Source organism: Mixophyes fleayi, chromosome 7 (assembly GCF_038048845.1).
Source record: "Mixophyes fleayi isolate aMixFle1 chromosome 7, aMixFle1.hap1, whole genome shotgun sequence".
Classification (NCBI taxonomy): domain Eukaryota; kingdom Metazoa; phylum Chordata; class Amphibia; order Anura; family Limnodynastidae; genus Mixophyes; species Mixophyes fleayi.
In genome coordinates, this window is record NC_134408.1 from 30,538,895 (window position 1) to 30,561,016 (window position 22,122).

General features: G+C 38.7%; 1 protein-coding gene and 1 long non-coding RNA gene across 7 annotated transcripts in view; both read right to left on the reverse strand.

The window, feature by feature from the left end:
* The window catches only part of ELFN1 (extracellular leucine rich repeat and fibronectin type III domain containing 1), a 434,833-nt gene that overhangs the window by 152,659 nt on the left and 260,052 nt on the right, over window positions 1–22,122 (reverse strand). The window lies entirely within an intron of this gene.
* On the reverse strand, window positions 14,806–18,045 carry LOC142097590 (uncharacterized). 2 transcript variants are annotated; one of them, XR_012678213.1, is made up of 3 exons: window positions 17,332–18,045; window positions 15,918–17,000; window positions 14,806–15,869 (listed from the first exon to the last, which is right to left on the reverse strand). It is a non-coding gene; the product is annotated as an uncharacterized LOC142097590 (long non-coding RNA). The 2 variants fall into 2 exon arrangements; XR_012678212.1 differs by having other exon boundaries at window positions 17,308–18,045.

Consider the following 22,122-nt stretch of genomic DNA (forward strand, 5'->3'; position numbering starts at 1 on the left):
AACAGCCACCAATCCCCCTTCTCTAGACCACCAACACAGGCATGTGATAACAAGATAATTTGGCCTCTATAAATATTTATGTCCATGTCGATTGATATTTTGTGTATATATAAATATATCTATAATATAAAAGCCTAGCGGCGTGTGTTAGTCTGTGTGTGGAAAAAAAAAACAAGCTGCAGCGCCACCTGCTGGGGGGGGTTATACACTGACCTACTAAATTCTTAGCATTATCTAATATATAAAAGTAATAGCCTAGCAGCGTGTGTTAGTGTGTGTGTGTGTGTGTGGAAAAAACTATTTTCTCAGAAAGGGCTCATCCAATTGACCTGAAATTTGGTATACTGACATTATTTGACAAAAAAATTAGAATAGTGAAGTCAGTTAACTTCCATCATCCCCCCTTTTCCCCGTGGGAGGGGTAGTAAATGCTAAATTTACGAGTTGAGGGGTCAAACTCATTTTCGTGAGGTAATTTTACCTCATGAACACACATTAAAAAGGGCACTTGCGTCGGGAAGTAACGCTCTTCCCCTGAGGAGGCCTGGGATAAGCCAAAATGCATGACAAGAACCTTTTTAAGACCTTAAGTAGCTTGATTTGACTAGAATGCATGAGTATTATGCACGGGTTATCTTGTGTGTATATATATATATATATATATATATATATATATATATATATATATATTTATTTTTTTCTTCTTTAATTCTAGCCAAGCTGCGGGAACATTGATAGCAATGTGCTCAGAAACTAATCAAGTCGTGTGTATGTTTTTCTATAGAAGTACATTTCTCAAATATATTGTGTTAATGTTTCCTTTGCAATTGACTGCTATACTTTGTGATTTTTTTATGCTCTATTTTGCTATTGGTCCAGTACTGTAAACATTCTACTGGCCATAGATTAGTATTAAATTACTTTAGCAAGGAATATTTGCTAAATGTTTTTGAAAACCACTTTGTCTACTCTTGTTGGGCCTTATTCATTAAGGAAAGTAAGGCAAAACAATTAGTTCATTTTCTCCTGGAAAAAAACATGTTACAATGCAAGGGGTGCAAATTAGTTTATTATTTTGCACATAAGTTAAATACTGCCTGTTTTTTCATGTTGCACACAAATACTTGATAGTTTTATTTGTACACTGAAATTTAAAGTTGGTCTAGGACATGTCCTATCCAACTATAAATCTGTCCACACATTTTAAATTTAACGCCCCTTCCTATGCAACATGGTTTTGCCAAGGTGAAAAGTTACTCATTTTTTTTTTTTTTGCTTTCCTTTCCTTAATTAATTGGGCCCTCATTGTTTAGAGCTATGATACTTATTACTGCCACTTCCGTGAAAGGACTAGGGAGTCTATGCATCAACCTTTTTTGACATTTAAAAGATGTGGAAACTAGTGTTTCCGCCTCTTTTAAGTATGTATGCCATATATTAACTGCCTAACGGAGGAGATTTCACAGAAAACTCCTCCGTTTAGGCAGATACCATGTAGCATCACAGTCCCCATAGATTACTATGGGGACTGCAATGTTCTGCAATGCATCAAGCTTTGATAAGCTTTACATTGCACAGACAGGTAATGCCATCTCAGGATGGTATTACCTTTCTTTTCCAATGGGATTCTGCTGAAGCCTCTCTGGCTTCACAGAATCCGGTACAGTGGAAGTTCTGTGCGCATGCGATTAGCACCTCCTCCTATCACCGTCAGCGCTAAGCTGCCGTTAAATAGGAAAAAAGAAAACGCAGTATAGGGGTCACTTCACCAGGGCTTGGTGCACCTTAATAGTGCATAAATATGCATAACTAATATTTGCATATTTAGGAGCACCATATCTTATTGATGCATAGACCCGTAAGTGAGAATTTAGCAGGTGTAGTTCTGTAAATGCTGGAATGTCAATTATTGCCATTCCATATGTATATATCCACAGACTATACAGAACATATGATAGCACTACTCACGTAGATAAGACTGAAACCCCCTCATTCTTTATATGCAAAACAAGCGATACAAAATGAGTATTTCCATAGTTTAGTGTTGACTGTGAACAGAAACTGGGTCATGATTTAAAACTAGTGCTTTGGATATCCGGCTAAAGAAACAAGGCTTATATAATCCAACATGTATTAGTTCAGTGCAGATAAAGTGGTATGGACAGATCTAATTTGTAGCTCAGGAATGATGTAAGCTAGTTATGGCTAAGCCTGTTTGTCATGTGACGCGGCTCGACACAAACAGTCACAATTATTTGCATTCTCTCCCTTGTACATGTCTATCCTCTTTAAGCTGCATTTTATTGCCTAATGTTAATGTTTAATGCTTTAAGGTTACGATCGCGCATCTGACATAAATTGTAATTAAATTAAAAGGCAAATGAGAAGCCAAAAACAGATTAAAATGATGGGCCTCCGGCAGGAGGGAACTGAGGTGAAATGAACAAGAGGGGTGAACAGCGGAGAGTCTGGAACACTAGATTTGAGACAAGAGCAGATTTACAGAGATAGATAGGATTCTGCAGCACTGTAAAACTTTTTAGTAACAAGCAGTACAACTGTAGACCGATATAGAGAGACCCTGGATGCTGGGAAATTCAGCAATATAATATCTGTCCATATCATCAGTTATTTATATAGCGCCACTAATTTTGCAGCGCTGTACAGAGAACTCACATCAGTCCCTGCCCTAATGGAGCTTACAGTCTAAATTCCCTAACATACACCAGAATCAATTTTAATAGCAGCCAATTAACCTACTAGAATGTTATTGGAGCGTGGGAGAAAACCAGAGCACCCAGAGGAAACCCACGAAAGAACATACAAATGCCACACAGATAAGGCCATGGTCAGGATTCAAACTCATGACCTCAGTGCTGTGAGGCAGAAGTGCTAACCACTGAGCCACCGTGCTGTCCATATTCATCTTTAGCTTCCATCTGGCCACAAAAATGGCCTTGTGGGTAGCATGCAGCCCATTGACCGCATGCTGCGATCCGCTCATCTATACAAACATAGTATAACGGCAGATATGATGCATTTATTCACTAATCTACTTTACCTTACAAATTAAGTTAAGCAAACTTAAGTGTCTATTCATTTATGCTATATTTCTGTTTAATAAATTTTGTATTGGGGGATCCAGATTTACAATTTCACCCCATAAGTAAATTTGCGACTAGCTTGTATCATCTCTTTAAGGGTCTGTGCAGTCGACCATTAGTTAATTCCGTCTTTGCTCTGCAAGTAAACAAAAGAGAGGTGTGCACTGCTCTGCTGTCTCTACATAAAGACCAAGGACAGATTATGGGATCTATTTATCAATATTTGGCGATACGGAAGATTTTCTATTGCTGCTTTCGCCAAAATCAAAATATTAAAGTAAAAAAAAGTTTAAGAAAATAGAAAAATAAAGAATAACAGCTTTGCTAAAGAAATAATGCTTTATTTCAGTTATGTCTAGAGAATATGTCATTGCCATCCTGAGATGGTTATAGTGATAGGAGGATAGCGGCGGTACTTGTACCCAGCCAGCCCCTACAGGTTATGTTGGGCAGGTGTAATGTCTTATTTCTATACAAACAATCATAGACTTCTATTAGAATCATGTTCTGTTAGGTAGGTATAGTGGTATAGTGTTATATGTCTGTAGTGTTATGGAATGGAATGGAGTGTTATGGAATTTTATTATAATCATATCCAGTTGTCAGGTCATGCTGAGTAGATGTAGTGTTCTATGTTTGTATTGAATTGTATTAGAATTTTATTATGGCATGGTGGGTAGCTATATTTGACTTGTATCTATACAAAGTGTCCTGCACATACCATATACATAAAAGTATGCCTGAAAATTGTTTTGCAATATCATCTTGTATTATGGTAAGGAATGATTGGAATCTAGTGGTGGAAACTTTCTTTTTGTTGAAAGTGGCAGGGGCAAACGCAGGATTTGTTTCCACACCACGCCGCCAGTGGGCTTGACCAGCATGCATGGGGGCGTGGCTATAATTTTAGACAGTGCTTGGCTGCTCTCCAACTCTTCCTTTCCCCATAATATACATGGGCAATGCTGCGTGCACTACTGTTAGGTGCACGCAGCTCTCCTATTTCAAGCAGAGCTGTGTGAAGCGGGAGCAGAGTCCAGCCACCTCAATTATACAGTGTCCCAGGCTTGGAGGGGGTTTTCCAGGCACTAGGACCCCCCCCCCCTCGATTTGTCCATGAGTGGATAACTTCCATTCAATTTCAAACAGCCGTTTTCTTCTTAAAAAAAAACGTTTAATAAATACATTCCAATGTGCTAATTTGCTCAAATGACAAATAAAGTTGTTGAGCTAATTTAACAAAATGATTTTCCCATGAACATTTTAACAAAGGGACCAAGTTGCACATCAATAAGTGCAGGCATAGAAAATTCAAAGAGCAGGTTTAACACAGTGATGGATAACATGAAACAGTATTTCAGTAAATGTGAACTACACATAAATCAATTATATATGTACAGTATTAGAAACAGAACTAAATGCATTCTGATGTTTTAATGCCTATTGGGAAATTGGATAAGCATAGAAAATGTTATACGCTTTTGAAATAGGATTTTTCTACATCACAAAGAGGGCGCCAAGAACATTGCAATCCCGGCCTTGCATGAGATGAGTGATGGATAAAAAATGAGAAATACCTCTTAGTGCGTGCCGCATTCATACATATAAACAACGCTCGTTCCTTTGGGGAAAACAGCCGACAAATGTTGAATAAGCTACAGAGTAAAAGCAAACAAGCTAGAATCTATGTTACACAGAAGTTAAGCAGAATGAAAATCAAATAATTGAACAGATCACGTAAAAGAACTGTAATCTCTGACACTGAATATATAAGTTTAATTCCCTGACAGAACATAGAAAATGATTTGGTCTGTAGTGCATTGTACTCAAGCCAACCACACGTAAAAACCCAGAGCATTGGTTCCTGGTGGGAAAGCTTATCCAGCGTCGGACTGGCCCACAGGACTACCGGTAAAATTACCGGTAGGCCCGGCTACCTTACGGCCACACCCCCTTTTAGATGTGGGCGGAGCTTACCTGGAGGCCCGTTGTTCACACCAGGGTGCTCGCATTCCTCATCTCGCTGCGGATGACTGGCTGTCACTGACAGCCAGTCATCTTTCACCTTTTCACATGCGATCGCAGCTGCGATCATGTGACCCGCCCACTCACCCTGTCAGCTGATGTTCCCGTGCCGCTGAAGGGAGAAGATCAGAGAGGCTGCATCAATCAACTTTTGGGTAAGTATACTTTAACCAGTTGTTTATATTGTTTGTGCTAAAAAAATCATTTATTTATTACAGTTTTTTATCTTGATAACACTGAATGACAATGTTATTAGTATTGGTTTTGATATTAATTTAGCTTTGTTGATCATTACACACACCCAGTTCTAGATACACATTACAGTCCAAATAGGTGCGTATGTTTGTATCCTTGTGTGTCCCACTTCCCCCCTGATTTGCGCCCATCCCATAAAACACAGTAAATTTTCATTTTTTTGAGTACTGTCAGGATACTCTACCCCCTGGGAATAGTGGCAGCATCACCCTCTTCACCTTCTTTTTATTTTTACCAGAAAGTACTATGGTAGCGCTCATCGTAAAAAGTATATGGGGTCTCCCATTACATCTGTTCTCAATATATATATATATATATATATATATATATATATATATATACATATATATATATATATATATATATATATATATATATATATATAAATATATAAAATGTGTGTGAATTGAGGGGACTATTGCAGGCATAATATGAATCGGGGACACTTGCGTGGCGTAACATTGTGGGCACTACCGTGTGGCATAGCATTGTTTTGGGGGCACTACTATGTGGCATAGGGGGATTGACTATACTAAACTCTAGTGAGGGGGGGCTGCACAGAGAACACTATAGGGAGGGGGTGATGGGACCTTTAATGCTGAGGTGGTTTGGGTCTATAATTGAATGTGGGTGCTGTTGATTTAATGGCAGGGATGGTTGGCATTTCTAAATGTACCCATTATTTTTACCAAAAAGGGCCCTCAACATTCCTGGATCCAGACAAGCCGCAACTAAAGAAACCAGCAGCCACAGGTGGTAAAAGTGACAACAACAGGTAGGACAGTCTGTCAAATGTTCTGAGTCTAGTGCAGGCTTGGCTAACTTGTGGTACTCCAGGTGTTGTGAAACTACAAGTCCCAGCATATCCTTACAGCAATAAGCTGCTATATATTGGCAAAGCATGCTGAGGCTTGTAGTTTCACTACACTAAGGTGCTAGCTGTCTTTCGTGGACTGACCACTCCCCCTCTAGTGTCTGGTTCCGCCTCTATGATGGCTGACCACACCCCCTTTGGTGGGCCCCTAGTGTTGCATTCCCCGGTGGGCCCTTCATGCCCCAGTCCGACACTGAGCTTATCTACTTGGATGTGTCACTGTAGATTGCTCAACAACAACAACAATGGAGATAAAATACAGTTAAAACATGGTAAAGTACACAACAGCACAAGGCAAACTTATTTGCTATATAAAAAAACTCCAAACTATGTGTAAATTTATTAGAACATTAATCGTAAATGGGCTGTTAAGGTTGCTAGCACCCTTAACTGGATCCACCCCCAAGGATTTTCTCATGACATCATTCGTAAAATCACATGACAAATGACATCATCACACAGAACATTTCAACCATTATTACATCACTGATCACAGAAATCTCATCCCCATATACTGGTAGAAAGTGTAAATTACACCACCGTACCCAGTATACCGCGTCCAAAGGGAGCAGTTTGCCCTCTCCCTCACATGATTTAGGCTTAGGTAAGATTTCATGAAAACAGGTCACTCACCATTAAATATATTACATAAACCAATGTTACCTTTAATAGCTGCTTTTAGCAGACACTGTGGGGCCAATTCAATTCGGCCGCGTTATTCTAGGAATAACGCGGCCTGAGCACTATTACCGTTAGTACGGTAAAAGTGTGCAGTATTACCTTTAGTACGGTAAAAGTGTGCAGTATTACTGTTAGTACGGTAATTTTAATGCTGATTTTTGCTCGCACCTCTCGGGGCTGCGAGTAAAAATCCGGGTTAAAATTACCATATTTAATGTAGTTCTACTAACTGACATTCTATTTCAACGGCCGTTTCCTTCTTTAAAACGTTTAATAAATACAATCCAATGTGCTATCTTGTTCAAATGACAAATAAAGTTGTTGCGCTAATTTTACAAAACACTGAGTTAATCCTAGACTAACGTGGCCGAACTGAATCTGCCCCTGTGTGTTGGGTGATTTTATTAGAGGCAATGTATGGAGAAAGAAAAACATGAATCAGTTCTATACTAAAGACAAACCAATTGAAGCACCAAACGTTGGATGGGCTTTGGTGCGGTGTCTGTGGTTACCAGAGTAAATAATGAAGTCCCAAGAGATGGCAATTATGCCACTTCCATAAGGCCCTTTGTAACATTAGACACCCTTAATCATGGCTCATGGAATATGTGGTGCCCCCTAATCAAAGTAGCCATACCCCAGACTTGTTAGCGCTAGGCTCATTGTGATTACTAGCCATGAAAACAGAGGCTTGGGTTCTTCTACAAACTGCAACCAACCCACTTAGCCGCACCTACAGCAGTGGTGTCTTTGGGGGAAAAAGGGAATGGGCAAAAGACCACATATCTATTAATCCCTTACCATTGTGCAGCATGATTTTGGGTTGACTTACAACATGGGGTCCCCACAAGCACAAGTACCAGCCCTTGGACTATACTTTGTGGCGCTTATTTCTTTAATTGGTGGGGGGACAAAGTTGCATGGTCCATCCTGTTGAGATGATGGTCAGGAAAAGAAGCAGGTGACAAATGGTGGCAACCATTCAACATCTACAGTGTCCCTAGTAGTGACAGCTAAGGATAAATATACTCCCAGAGGTCACAACTGTGCCACCTCTGTAAGATATATTGGGCAAAGGGTTCATATAATCCCTACCAAATACACAACTAGTCACACAAACTAAAAACACCGCTCTATTCAATGCATTGTTACATTTTTCTTAAATCTTCGTTTTTTAAAGTCTTCTTTCTTCTATTTCTTCATACTTCTTTTGTGTCTTTCTTCAGCACATACCAGCGCACAGTGAGAGAGTCAAAGAAGAGATACTCTTGCGTGGACATTCCTCTGACCTTTGATTGGTTAGAAGCTTCAACCAATCAGTGGAGGAGAGTATATATAAGAATCTCTCTTCTCAGAATCTCTTAGTATGCATTGGAAATAGCATTGTAGAAAGAAACAAAAGAGCAGAGGATATAAAACAGAAGAAAGTACACACTGAAAATAAAAGCAAAAGAAGGAAGAAAGCAAAAGTAAAAGGAGAACGGGATGGAGAAGACAAGTATGGGATTCTATTCTGAAGGCCTGGTATGTCTGTGGCATCCTGATGCAAAGGTAAGTTGAGAGGAATTTTTGTTAACCTTTTTTTTAATCATATCCTCGGATTGAATCAGATCCAATCCATATCCAAGATAATATGTAGCGACATATTTATGCATTTTTAACTATTTAAAACCTGTGACAATGCTAGGACCTCTATCACATTTACCCCAGCACTCCCATAGGAAATATTGCTTTGACATTGCTCCCATAGACTTCTGTGTTACATTCTCAAAATTGGCAAAATGTAGTATTGGTTCCTGGACAGTTGGTAATTGCAGGTACAGCACTAGTTCCTGGCTCTGGGCAATTGGTAATTGCAGGTACAGCACTAGTCCCTGGTTCTGGGCAGTTGGTAATTGCAGGTACAGCACTAGTCCCTGGTTCTGGGCAATTGGTAATTGCAGGTACAGCACTAGTCCCTGGTTCTGGGCAGTTGGTAATTGCAGGTACAGCACTAGTCCCTGGTTCTGGGCAGTTGGTAATTGCAGGTACAGCACTAGTCCCTGGCTTGGGCAGTTGATAATTGCAGGTACAGCGCTAATCCCTGGCTCTGGACAGTTGGTAATTACAGGTACAGCACTAGTCCCTGGCTCTGGGCAGTTGGTAATTGCAGGTACAGCACTAGTCCCTAGCTTTGTGCAGTGTGCTACTTTCTGGCTCAAGGTAGTTGGTAATTGCAACTGTAGCCCAATTGCATCATCATTTATTCTGTTTTCAGCTTTCAATTATTTTGTGTCCCATATGCATTATTTTACATTTTGCTATGTTAAATGTAAGAACTCAGTCTTCTATTGTATCTACATCAGTAGGCATTTACCTTACTCCCTCTGTGGTATCAGTCCAGTTGCATCATCTGCAAAATGACATGCCTTCCCTTCTAGACCACAAGTAATATCACTAATCAATACATTAAATATAACAGGACATAGGACTGATCCCTGAGGTTCTTCCCTGGTTACCACTGAGCTTACACCACTAACTGCAACACTCTGTCCCTGGTTCTTTAGCCAAACCTTTATCTGTACCACGATGTGTGAGTTAAACCAAGACTGTTCAGTTTGTAAATTATCTTATTGTGGGATACTGTGTCAATCGTCTTGCTAAAAATCTAAGTTATATTGACGGATCCGTGACTGTTCCATGATTGAGCTATGACTTTAGTTACTCAACTAGACTTGTTTGACAGGATCTCCCAGCATGCTTCCTTGGATCTTTAAATTTGTTTGACTCTAAATAGTCAACAGTTTTTGTGATTTGTGATTAATTTCCATACTTTTGATATAAAAGTCATGATGGACCCATATAAATGATAAGAATAAACGGTCTCTTTGAAGAGAGGGGCAGTCTCTTGTCGGCGCAAAAAGGTCTCTTCTGTGTTTTAAGCAATTTAAACACAGGATAAAAATCTAATAAGCGCACAGTTCCATCTCAGTGCATAATAGTTTTAACAAAAAGCTGGAAGGCCTGTTTGCAAAATCTGAAAACATATTAAAATATAATGTAATGATAAATTAAAAATAAGACAGATGTTTTTGTTTGGATTTTCGTCTCACCAGGCATTTAAAACCGCGCTGGTACAAAATGACTTCATATTGTGAACACAGTGGGGAGATTGCTACTTTAGGTCCATCTGATAATTGTGTTGTAAACAAAGTATTGGGATCCAGGTCCAGCCAGTTATTGAACCATAGCTTGTTTGTCTCTCTGACTGTTTTCCATTAAATTAAAGCTAATTGAAACAAACCTTAGGAACTGTGAAGCTGCAACAATCTTTTGTTTCCCTACTTTATCAGTCAAAAATTATTGTACTGCATAATTCCGTGCCTGCAAGGGACTATCTAATTGTATAAAAGATATACAGTACATCTGCACAAGGAGTATTTTGCAGGGTAATCTAATTGCTTAAATTATTTCAGTTTAAACATGTTCCCTGTACAGTAATATCATGTAAAACACAGCACCACTCACTTTGCAAAATAACTCATGACTTCCAGGTCTTTGTGAAGTCGGATGCACATAGAACGAAACTCTTTCCAACAGTCTTAACTATCTCTAGTTCAAGCAAGGTCCTGTAACTTCTAAATAATTCATCATCATCATCATCAGTTATTCATATAGCGCCACTAATTCCGCAGCGCTGTACAGAGAACTCACTCCCATCAGTCCCTGCCCCATTGGAGCTTACAGTCTAAATTGTCAGTGAATGGTACTAGCAGAGCCATTGTTACCATAAGGTGAACCTAGACAGCTTCCTTGGCCTCCATGGTTTTGGGGAGCTCTTGAAACACTATATAGGAGACAAAATATCACTTGTTTAGTGTTATTTTTCCTGGGGTGCCCCCACAGTGAGCGCCAGCAGCTTCGTACCTGTGGGTCCCCTGGCTGCTCCTCCTCTATGTGAGTGATCAGCTGGTGGTGTGGGTGTGGCATAATGCCAGAGGGAGTGGGCACCTAGGACACCAATGGAGCATTTGCCAGAACTAGGTACTACTATCTATTTTTAGTCTGTTCCCTTTAAGACAGAGAGGCCAGAGGTGTAACTAGTGAGCTGTGGGCCCCGATGCAGGGAAGCAGGGAGGAGGTAACCGGGGCCCACAACTCGCTAGTTCCCCATGGAGGTAGAATCTGCTGCACCAGTGGTAGTTCCGCCACTGAGAGAGGCAACTCAAGATCTCAAGCTGTTGTGAATATATGTGCCAACTAGCCATGCAGCAGGGCATTCTGAGACTTGTAGTACCAAATCAGTCAGAGAGTCAAAGGCTGTGCCTGTAGGACAAGTGTCCGCACAGAGTTTCTGTTATGTCAGGGCGACCAATTACTATATCTCATTCCTTACAAATTTCACCTTGTATGACACACATTTTTTGCTGGGCTTCATTTTCTCCGTTGCATTTTATTTTCTGATCCATTTATTTTATATCCATGTTAAAATTTCATTGGCGCTGAACCACAAACCATATAAAATGCACTATTACCTCTCTTCTTTCCTGTCAGTATCAGCTGATTTATTTCTGATCTGAAGGATTGTTTCACTGGCTAAAAATTACAGTTTAATCCTCTGATCTGCAAAGCGCTAAAACTATTTTGTTAAGGAAAGGGTATTATTTATGTATTTGGCTGTAGTACAACCTGAGCTTGTCACTTAACCTACCTGTTCAGTACACGCCATGTACGAATCACCTGCAGCACAGAACAGAGCGGAACCTGACAAGGGCCTTAGCTGTGTGGAGTTTGTATGTCCTCCCATATTAGCACACTACATACTGGTAGGTTACAAGTAATCCTTGTGTATTTCTTCATGTGCATGTGTTAGGGTATTTAGATTATAAGCTCCATTGAGGCAGAGACTAATATAAATGGCAAATTTTCTATACAGATTTGGGTCTTGGTCAAATTCACACAGTAATAAAAGCGATACAATAAGATAATAATATATAGTTCTTTCTGCTCTTAATTGAAAACTAATACTCCAAGGTCGAGCCCCAAAAGCTTATCCCAAGCAAATTCCAGCTAAGGGTTTTTCGAGTTAAGGGGTATATTTAGCAAGCGTTCTAATAAGGAAAAACGGAGATGTTGTCTATAGCAACCTATCAGATTCTAGCTACCATTTATCTAGTACATGCTAGAGAATAATAGCTGGACTCTGATTGGTTGCTATGTGCATCATCTCCATTTTTCCTTTTTATAAGGTCCGATAAATCTAGCCCTGTAATTGACAATCCATGACCATAGAGAGGACAGATTATTATATTGTGATTGAATCTGGCCACATTCCATCCAGTACAGTTTGTTTAGCGAATGCCCACACTTATACTTTTACTTAACTACACAAATAAGTTTAGTCAACAGACCAAGTGAGTGAATGGCCAGGTTGGACTCTCTACTTTCTGATTGGCTTACGACATCACAAGAACCATGCACCAAAAAGGGACATGGGTCTAGCCAATTTTCTACCCTTTTGGTTAAAATTGTATCCGACTGTTGTATCTGGCATGATGGGGCCACACACAAGAGTGGTCTACAATGATCAAAGTGTCGAAACATATCATGTTTGATATAACTCTTTTGCCTTAGAAAGGAAGGAACTTAGCTACCGGGATTGCATTAGTCCAAGCTGAAACCAGGTCCATAGAATATTGAGCAGACAATGTCCCAGTTAGCTTACCAAGGGAGAAAGAGTGGAACTATTTCCCACTTCCCCTGTGTCATAAATATATATATAAATATATATATATATATAGCTGTCATTATGGCACTGCCCCTATCACATTACTCATCTGCCTCCCACAAGATCAGTACACTCATTTACAAATCACTCTATCATCATCATCATTTATTTATATATAGCGCCACTAATTCCGCAGCGCTGTACAGAGAACTCATTCACATCCGTCCCTGCCCCATTGGAGCTTACAATCTAAATGTCCTAACATACACACACACACACAGATAGAGAGAGACTAGGGTCAATTTGATAGCAACCAATTAACCTACCAGTATGTTTTTGAAGTGTGGGAGGAAACCGGAGCACCCAGAGGAAACCCACGCAAACACAGGGAGAACATACAAACTCCTCACAGATATGGCCATGGTTGGGAATTGAACTCATGACCCCAGTGCTGTGAGGCAGATGTGCTAACCACTTAGCCAACTGTGATGATCTGATTACTATGCTGTTGACGGTCAATTGATCTGATTGGCTAATAAACTGGACACATAATATGCGATTAAAATGGAATACAATAAAGCGCGCATAAAATAAATATCCAGGGCTTACTGGAAAAAGAGTCACTGTCAACATATTTCTTCCTGGTGAAATACTTTATAAATAAATAAATCCTACGTTACAGCCCCTCAAGCAGAACTCGGCGATATAAATATGTACCGTAGATTGCACATTTCTTAATTTAGGCCCAAATTACATTTGCCAAGAGCAGCATCAAACTTAAATATGGCCCTGCAGAAGCTCAGTAGAAAGCAAGAGAAGTGAACTTTTAAGTCAACTTTATAATATAAGTCCTGTCGCTGCAGTCATTTGAAATGATGAAATGACTTCGGCACCCTAGGGAGAAATCTGCAACTCTCATTTTTATTCAGAAACTAATAAATGGTTTTATTCAGCAAGACAGAGGGATGGAGAAGGAAAAAAAAAAAATCACTGGTAATGGAATAATTTTGATTTTAGGAGGTGAAACTACTTTGAAGTTGAAGAGGGCATTGATTAGGGGGAAAAAAGCGGAACTTGTTAGTAAGTGGAAATACTCAGAAGTACGGTATTGATGTATTTGCTCTGCAGGTTGGGGTCTCCTACTGTTTTACCAGTGAAGCTGATGTTCTCAGAAATATGCAAAGAGAAAAACTATTAAGAACACTGTTTTTCGTAAAAGAGCCTGCTCGATATCTGCTCCCGCTGAATGGTAATATCTGGCAATAAAGCTATAAGGCTATAAAGTCTAAAAAGATTTTGAGCTGCTCATTAGAGTATTACACCAACTGGACCAGAGACACAACAAGACCCTATTCCCTTGTCCCGATCAATAATATTTTATACAGCATACCTCTGAAGTAATGAAGACACACAGCAGGAGTATGATTAATCAGATGCTCTCTCTCCCTTTGAAGCGGTCATGACTTTTTAGCTATCAGTTTTAAAGACAGCCTCAGGTGTTACCCAGAATGCCCTGCACCAATTAAAACGTGAGCTCCTGCTTTATTTTGTATTGAAGTGGAAGATAGGAATTGACATTTTTCCAATCCAGACATATAAATTGAAAAGGCAGATCAGTACAGCTCACCGTTCTTAACCTTTCAAACTTGTCTTAATGTCATATTCTCGTGTCTATTCAGTCCCTGTCTTTTTAGAAAATCCTTCATAGTCAAAGATCTGTGGCGTTGTTGCACACGGCGTCTATTGGGACACCAGGTCAGATCTCAGTTCATTTGTCTGGAATAGGGACCGAGGTAAAGTTAAACAGTACAGGCACGAATATAATAACAAGACCTCAAAAGGGATAGACAAGCCCAAGGGCTAGATTTACTAAGCTGCGGGTTTGAAAAAGTGGGGATGTTGCCTATAGCAACCAATCAGATTCTAGCTGTCATTTTGTAGAAAGCACTAAATAAATGAAAGCTAGAATCTGATGGGTTGCTATAGCAACAACCCGCAGTTTAGTAAATCTAGCCCCAAGTCAGCATTACCAAAATCTGTAAAGTAAAATCAGGTGACGCAGGAGTTATTAATTCATTAATTTAAGTTTAAAATGGTTAATATACTTTTCATTTTAAACGCACTCTAGCCTCATGAAATCATTGCCTTAAATTTGTCTAATAGAGGGAAAGCACATTCTACATTTATATTTATTATGTATTCTGTACAGTTCACCCATCTGCCTACTCAGTACAATATTTTCAGACCCTCTTGACGCACAAAACTACAAAAGATGCCATGCTAAACCCACAATGATCTTATACTCAAACGTTACCACTAGGCCACACCCACAAGTCATTGACGGGATTATCACATATGAGAACAATATAATTATTTTATTTGGATCATTTTATGCACTGAGCAAAGTTTGTGTCTCATTAGTGTCTTCTTTTAAAAATGATGTGGGCCCTATTCATCGTCTATGGTTTGCTTTAGCTTAGACTACAGTAATCAGTATTTTAGCTGTGGCTATGCTACAATCATGGACTGCTGTATAGAAATTACTTAATTGGTCCAAACAGATAATTTAATGGACATTGAAGTATTAGTTCTGTTGGACAAAGAGTCATTTGTGGAATGTGACGTGGTACGGTCACTTACCTTGGTGCCCTTCTTGTTCTTCTCTTTCTTCAAAATGATGTTCCATGCCCTGCACAGTTCATTTCGCTCTTCAATACTGAAATAAACCCAACTAACTCAGCCAGAAAGTTATTCTGCAAATCCACAAACTCTACTTTAAAATAATACTTTGTTGGATTTCCCCCCGGAGTCTGTCATACTCAAAGCTACAAAGTGTGACCTTTCATGACAGCTCTTGTACAGCTTTGATATATGTTTCCCTCTGGCACGTTGCTGAATTCTTAAAATGTGTCCAAAAATTAAAACGTGTTTTCCTTTTTGTAGAGGCTTTATGTTGTGATTGCTATTTTCTTTCGTTTAAAGTTATTCTTGAGATGTGGGAGAATTGGAACTCGATGGGCAATTTCAGGAGGAGGCAAAGAAGATATTTTCTGTGTTTTCAGCTTCAAGTATACGTATGACCTCAACACCCAGTATAAGTATGACCTCCACACCAAATATACTATCACCTAAACGCCAAGTATAGATATGACCACCACACCAAGTATATGTATGACCTCCACAAAAAGTATACGTATGACCTTCAAACCAAGTACACCATGACCTCCACACCAAGCATACGTACGAACTCCACACCAAGTATATGTATGACCTCCACAGCCAGTATAAGTATGACCTTCACACAAAATAAACTATGACATTCACACCAAGCATAGATATGACCTTCACACCAAATATACTATGACCTCCACACCAAGCATAGATATGACCACCACACCAAGTATATGTATGACCTCCACAAAAAGGGCACGTATGACCTCCACACCAAGTAAATGTAAGACCTCCACAACAAGTATACGTATGACCTCCACACCAGGTATAACTATGACCACCACACCAAGAATACATATGATCTCCACACCAAGTATATGTATACCTCCACAACAAGTATACGTATGACCTCCACACCAAGTATACGATGACCACCACACAAAGTATAAGTATGACCTTCACATCAAGTATACTATACTTCCACAACAAGTATACTGTGACTTCCACACCAAGAATACAATGACTTCCACATCAAGTATACTATGACTTCTACACCAAGTATACATATGACCTCCACACCAAGTATACAATGACCTCCACATCAAATATACGTATAAACTCCACTCCAAGTATACTATGACCTCCACACCTAGTATACTATGACCTCCACACCAGATATACTATGACCTCCACACCAAGTATATGTATGATCTCCACACCAAGTATATGTATGATCTCCACACCAAGTATACGATGGCCACCACACAAAGTATAATTATGACCATCACACCAAATATAAGTATGACCTTCACATAAAGTATATTATGACATCCACAACAAATATACTGTGACTTCCACACCAAGAATACTATGACCTCCACACCAATATACGTATAAACTCCACACCAAGTATATGTATGGCCTCCACTCCAAGTATGCGTATGACCTCCACACCAAGTATACTATGACCTCCACACCTAGTATACTATGGCCTCCACATCAGGTATACATACAACCTCCACACCAAGTATACGTACGACCTCCACACCAAGTATACGTATGACCTCAACACCCAGTATAAGTATGACCTCCACACCACATATACTAAGACCTAAACATCAAGTATAGATATGACCACTACACCAAGTACATGTATGACCTCCACACCAAGTATACGTATGACCTCCACAACAAGTATACGATGACCACCACACCAAGTATACTTTGACTTTTACACCAAGCATACATACCAGGTATAATGGTGTGATGGTCATAATTATACTTTGTGTGGTGGTCATCGTATACTTGGTGTGGAGATCATACATATACTTGGTGTGGAGATCATACATATACTTGGTGTGGAGGTCATAGTATACCTGGTGTTGAGGTCATAGTATACTAGGTGTGGAGGTCATAGTATACTTGGAGTGGAGTTTATACTTATGTTAGGTTACTATGTTAAATAACCTCCACACCAAGTACACCATGACATCCACACCAAGCATACATACGACCTCCACACCAAGTATACATATGACCTCCACACCCAGTATAAGTATGACCTTCACACCAAATAAACTATGACCTTCACACCAAATATACTATGACCTCCACGCCAAGCATAGATATGACCACCACACCAAGTATATGTAATCCTCCACAACAAGTATACGTATGAACTCCACATCAGGTATAACTATGACCACCACAACAAGTATACGTATGACCTCCACACCAAATATACGATGACCACCACCCAAAGTATAATTATGACCATCACACCAAGTATACGTATGATTTTCACATCAAGTATACTATGACTTCCACAACAAGTATACTGTGACTTCCACACCAAGAATACTATGACTTCCATATCAAGTATACCATGACTTCTAGACCAAGTATAAGTATGACTACCACAACAAGTATACGCATGACCTCCACACCAAGTATACATATGACCTCCACACCAAGTACAGTGTGACCTTCACACCAAGTATACGTATGCCTGTCTCCTGTCTACCCTATATCATCTCCAGTCTGTCACTTTAATGCCTTCCCCTTGTCTCCTGTCTGTCACATATTATCTCCTATCTTCCACTCTAGTGCCCGCCCCTTGTCTCCTGACCAACTCATATTATCTCCTGTCTGTCACTGTATTGCCTGCCCCTTGTCTCCTGACTAACTCATATTATCTCCTGTCTGTCACTGTAATGCCCGCCCCTTGTCTCCTGACCAACTCATATTATCTCCTGTCTGTCACTGTATTGCCTGCCCCTTGTCTCCTGACTAACTCATATTATCTCCTGTCTGTCACTGTAATGCCCGCCCCTTGTCTCCTGACTAACTCATATTATCTCCTGTCTGTCACTGTAATGCCCGCCCCTTGTTTCCTGACTAACTCATATTATCTCCTGTCTGTCACTGTAATGCCCGCCCCTTGTCTCCTGACTAACTCATATTATCTCCTGTCTGTCACTGTAATGCCCGCCCCTTGTCTCCTGACTAACTCATATTATCTCCTGTCTGTCACTGTAATGCCCGCCCCTTGTCTCCTGTCTATTTACTCTCTTTTTTGGCCCTTATTTTAACTTCCTGTTGCCCTCCATGTCGTTTTCAGCCCAGAGTACCAGCATAACGCTTATTAGCAGATAGAGAAGACTTGTTAGTTATGAATTCTCAGACATAGTTATGAAGCAGAGCACTGTGTATTGACATCATCACACACAATTTAGAAAGTCCCCTTTACCTCTGGTACTCTTGCTGGCATAAAAACTGAGATAGAGGTAGCTTTAAAGCCATTTAAAGGATAAATAACATAGTTGTGTCTCCCATGGGTTTTAGGTCCTAATGTGGTTGTACAGATGGGATACCTGTTGCTTCACTGTTGGGGCTGAGCCATTTTTGAGAGTATCAATTCACTTATCTATGTATCACTCATACCACTATAAATTCTATATGGTACTTGCTCAGTTTTTACCATATGTGAAAGTTATGTTTTATAAGTAGTTTTTTAAGAACTAGACTGCAAATATCTTTATATTAAAACAAACAATTAACATCCAGAAATAACTGTCTGTAATCCTGGTGAAGGATATTCGTATATATGGATTCTGTAATGACTGGTTACGGCTGGTTAACATTGTCAGTTCTGTAATGTTATGAGACCATTAAGATGTCAGGTATCATTTTGATAATGAATTGATTGGTACTTTTGGTTTAAAGAAGGGTCTGATATAAAAAAAATAACCCCTTTCCCCAATTAATAGAATCATGCTTTTTAGAATTGATTTTACTTGACTTTCTGGCTGAACATCAGTAAACGTAGCCAAACAGGTTTGGCTCAACAGCCGTGTTGCAGCTATCAATTCTTCACATTATTCCAAAAAATGTTTCCATGACACAAAGCTTGCAATAAATCAAAGGGAAACAAACAGTAACATAATGTAAAAATCTCTTTCTTCATAATGTTACTGCAAAACGAAAGTCAGCTTCCTTGTATCTCGCTGTGCTTCGTATGCCCTGAAACATAAAGCAATTGAGTCATCCGAATCGAGCTCGGCAAGATCATGTAATTGTGATCAATATGTCTCAGGGCTCCCGAGGCTGTTTAAGTTTAAGCGTCCAAGAAAGTTGCACAGATTGTAGTTTTCAGCAAATCTCAATTAACCCCCCTTCTACATCTTGGAGCTAGTTGTCAAACTTATTTAAAGGGGACGCTGAGATAAAACTAAAGCCAGAGTGACCCAGTATTGATAAATCCATTTAAAAGTGCCTATATTTGTCCTTTTCTCATGAAAAAGATACATTAAAGGGTCTGGTCTCCGTATGAGTATTTTGAAATCCCTCAAACTGTCCAAGCAAATACTATACTAACAATCAACTGTACTAAAGCAACGATTTACACAAACCTGTATTAATTAATTAGCTCGTTGTTTAACAGGAAAACACATTTGCCCTAAAGGTCATTTGAGATACAATACTGTATATAATACAAAACATTACATAACATATACAGTAGCATAACATTTTCACCCTGTTATGTGAGTGTAATAACCATTATCAAGGTAGCGAGCCAGATGTATGGAATTTATAACCACAACTTATATTCAAATGCTGACTCTGAACTGCCACTAATGCCACAAGTGATAGATTGGACTATATAGGACCCAACAGTAATTCATAATACAGAGGTCCACTGCTATTCGAAATACAATATATTATTTGTAGCATAAACACTTAATACTCTGAAACCACAATATTATACAGTGTAGAGGTGATTGTAGCATGTTGTGGAGTTACTATGTTAAATAATTTCCTCTCTTCTTCACAATAGAATGTTTGCTCTGAGAAGATATTAAATAAACAAGGACAAACGACAATCATAGACACAGGAAATTGTGTCAGCACAGTCACTATCCTTGATCATTTGAAGATCAGAACAGGACTGAATGACCACATAAGAGACAGTGGTACATTTCGCTTTTTTTTCATGAGTTGATATATGACAACATGTGCTCAGTTGTAGTTCAAGGATAAATGTGGATTATTGCACGTTATTGTGGGCATTGGAATGACAGAAGAAGTCACTAGTAGCTTTTATACAGGGTTTGGAGGACTGTGATAACTACCTTTATGATATATGGGTAATCAACGCTACTCCTTATGATACATAAAGATAGTCATGAAAAATGAACAGATGGCGACACTATTACAGATTTCAAGTGACAAAATCATGACTTTCTGTTTAAACAGATGTTATTTACAGGACTTTGTGCCTGTATTAACATCCCTTGGGTATTATACAATTGTTAACATCACTTATGTATGTATCACTCATACAACTATACTGATTCCAAATACTGCTGACTGCAATTATATCACAAAAAGAGTTTGGTCGTAATATTATAAGTAATGCATCTGCAGCCTTAGATGTCTGGATTTTGATGAGCGACATTGCCCCAATGCATCCGTAGCCATAAAGGCTTTACGGCATAACATTGCACATGATAATTAATGCAGAATATCGCGCACGATAATTATGGCAGAATATCGCACAGGATACGTATGGCATAATATCACACATGATACCTATGACATAATATCACACATGATACCTATGACATTATATCACACATGATACCTATGACATAATATCACACATGATACCTATGACATAATATCACACATGATACCTATGACATAATATCACACATGATACTTATGACATAATATCACACATGATACTTATGACATAATATCACACATGATACTTATGACATAATATCACACATGATACTTATGACATAATATCACACATGATACTTATGACATAATATCCCACATGATAACTATGACATAATATCGCACATGATACCTATGACATAATATCACACATGATACTTATGACATAATATCGCACATGATACTTATGACATAATATCACACATGATACCTATGACATAATATCGCACATGATACTTATAACATAATATCACACATGATACTTATGACATAATATCGCACATGATACTTATGACATAATATCACACATGATACCTATGACATAATATCGCACATGATACTGATGACATAATATCACACATGATATTGATGAAATAATATCACACATGATACCTATAACATAATATCACACATGATACTTATAACATAATATCACACATGATATTGATGACATAATATCACACATGATACTGATGACATAATATCACACATGATATTGATGACATAATATCACACATGATACTTATAACATAATATCACACATGATACTTATAACATAATATCACACATGATACTGATGACATAATATCACACATGATACTGATGACATAATATCACACATGATACTTATGACATAATATCACACCTGATACTTATAACATAATATCACACATGATACTGATGACATAATATCACACATGATACTGATGACATAATATCACACATGATACTTATGACATAATATCACACATGATACTTATGACATAATATCACACATGATACTTATGACATAATATCACACATGATACTTATGACATAATATCACACATGATACTGATGACATAATATCACACATGATACTGATGACATAATATCACACATGATACTTATGACCTAATATCACACATGATACTTATGACATAATATCACACATGATACTGATGACATAATATCACACATGATACTTATGACATAATATCACACATGATACTAATGACATAATATCAAACATGATACTGATGACATAATATCACACATGATACTTATGACATAATATCACA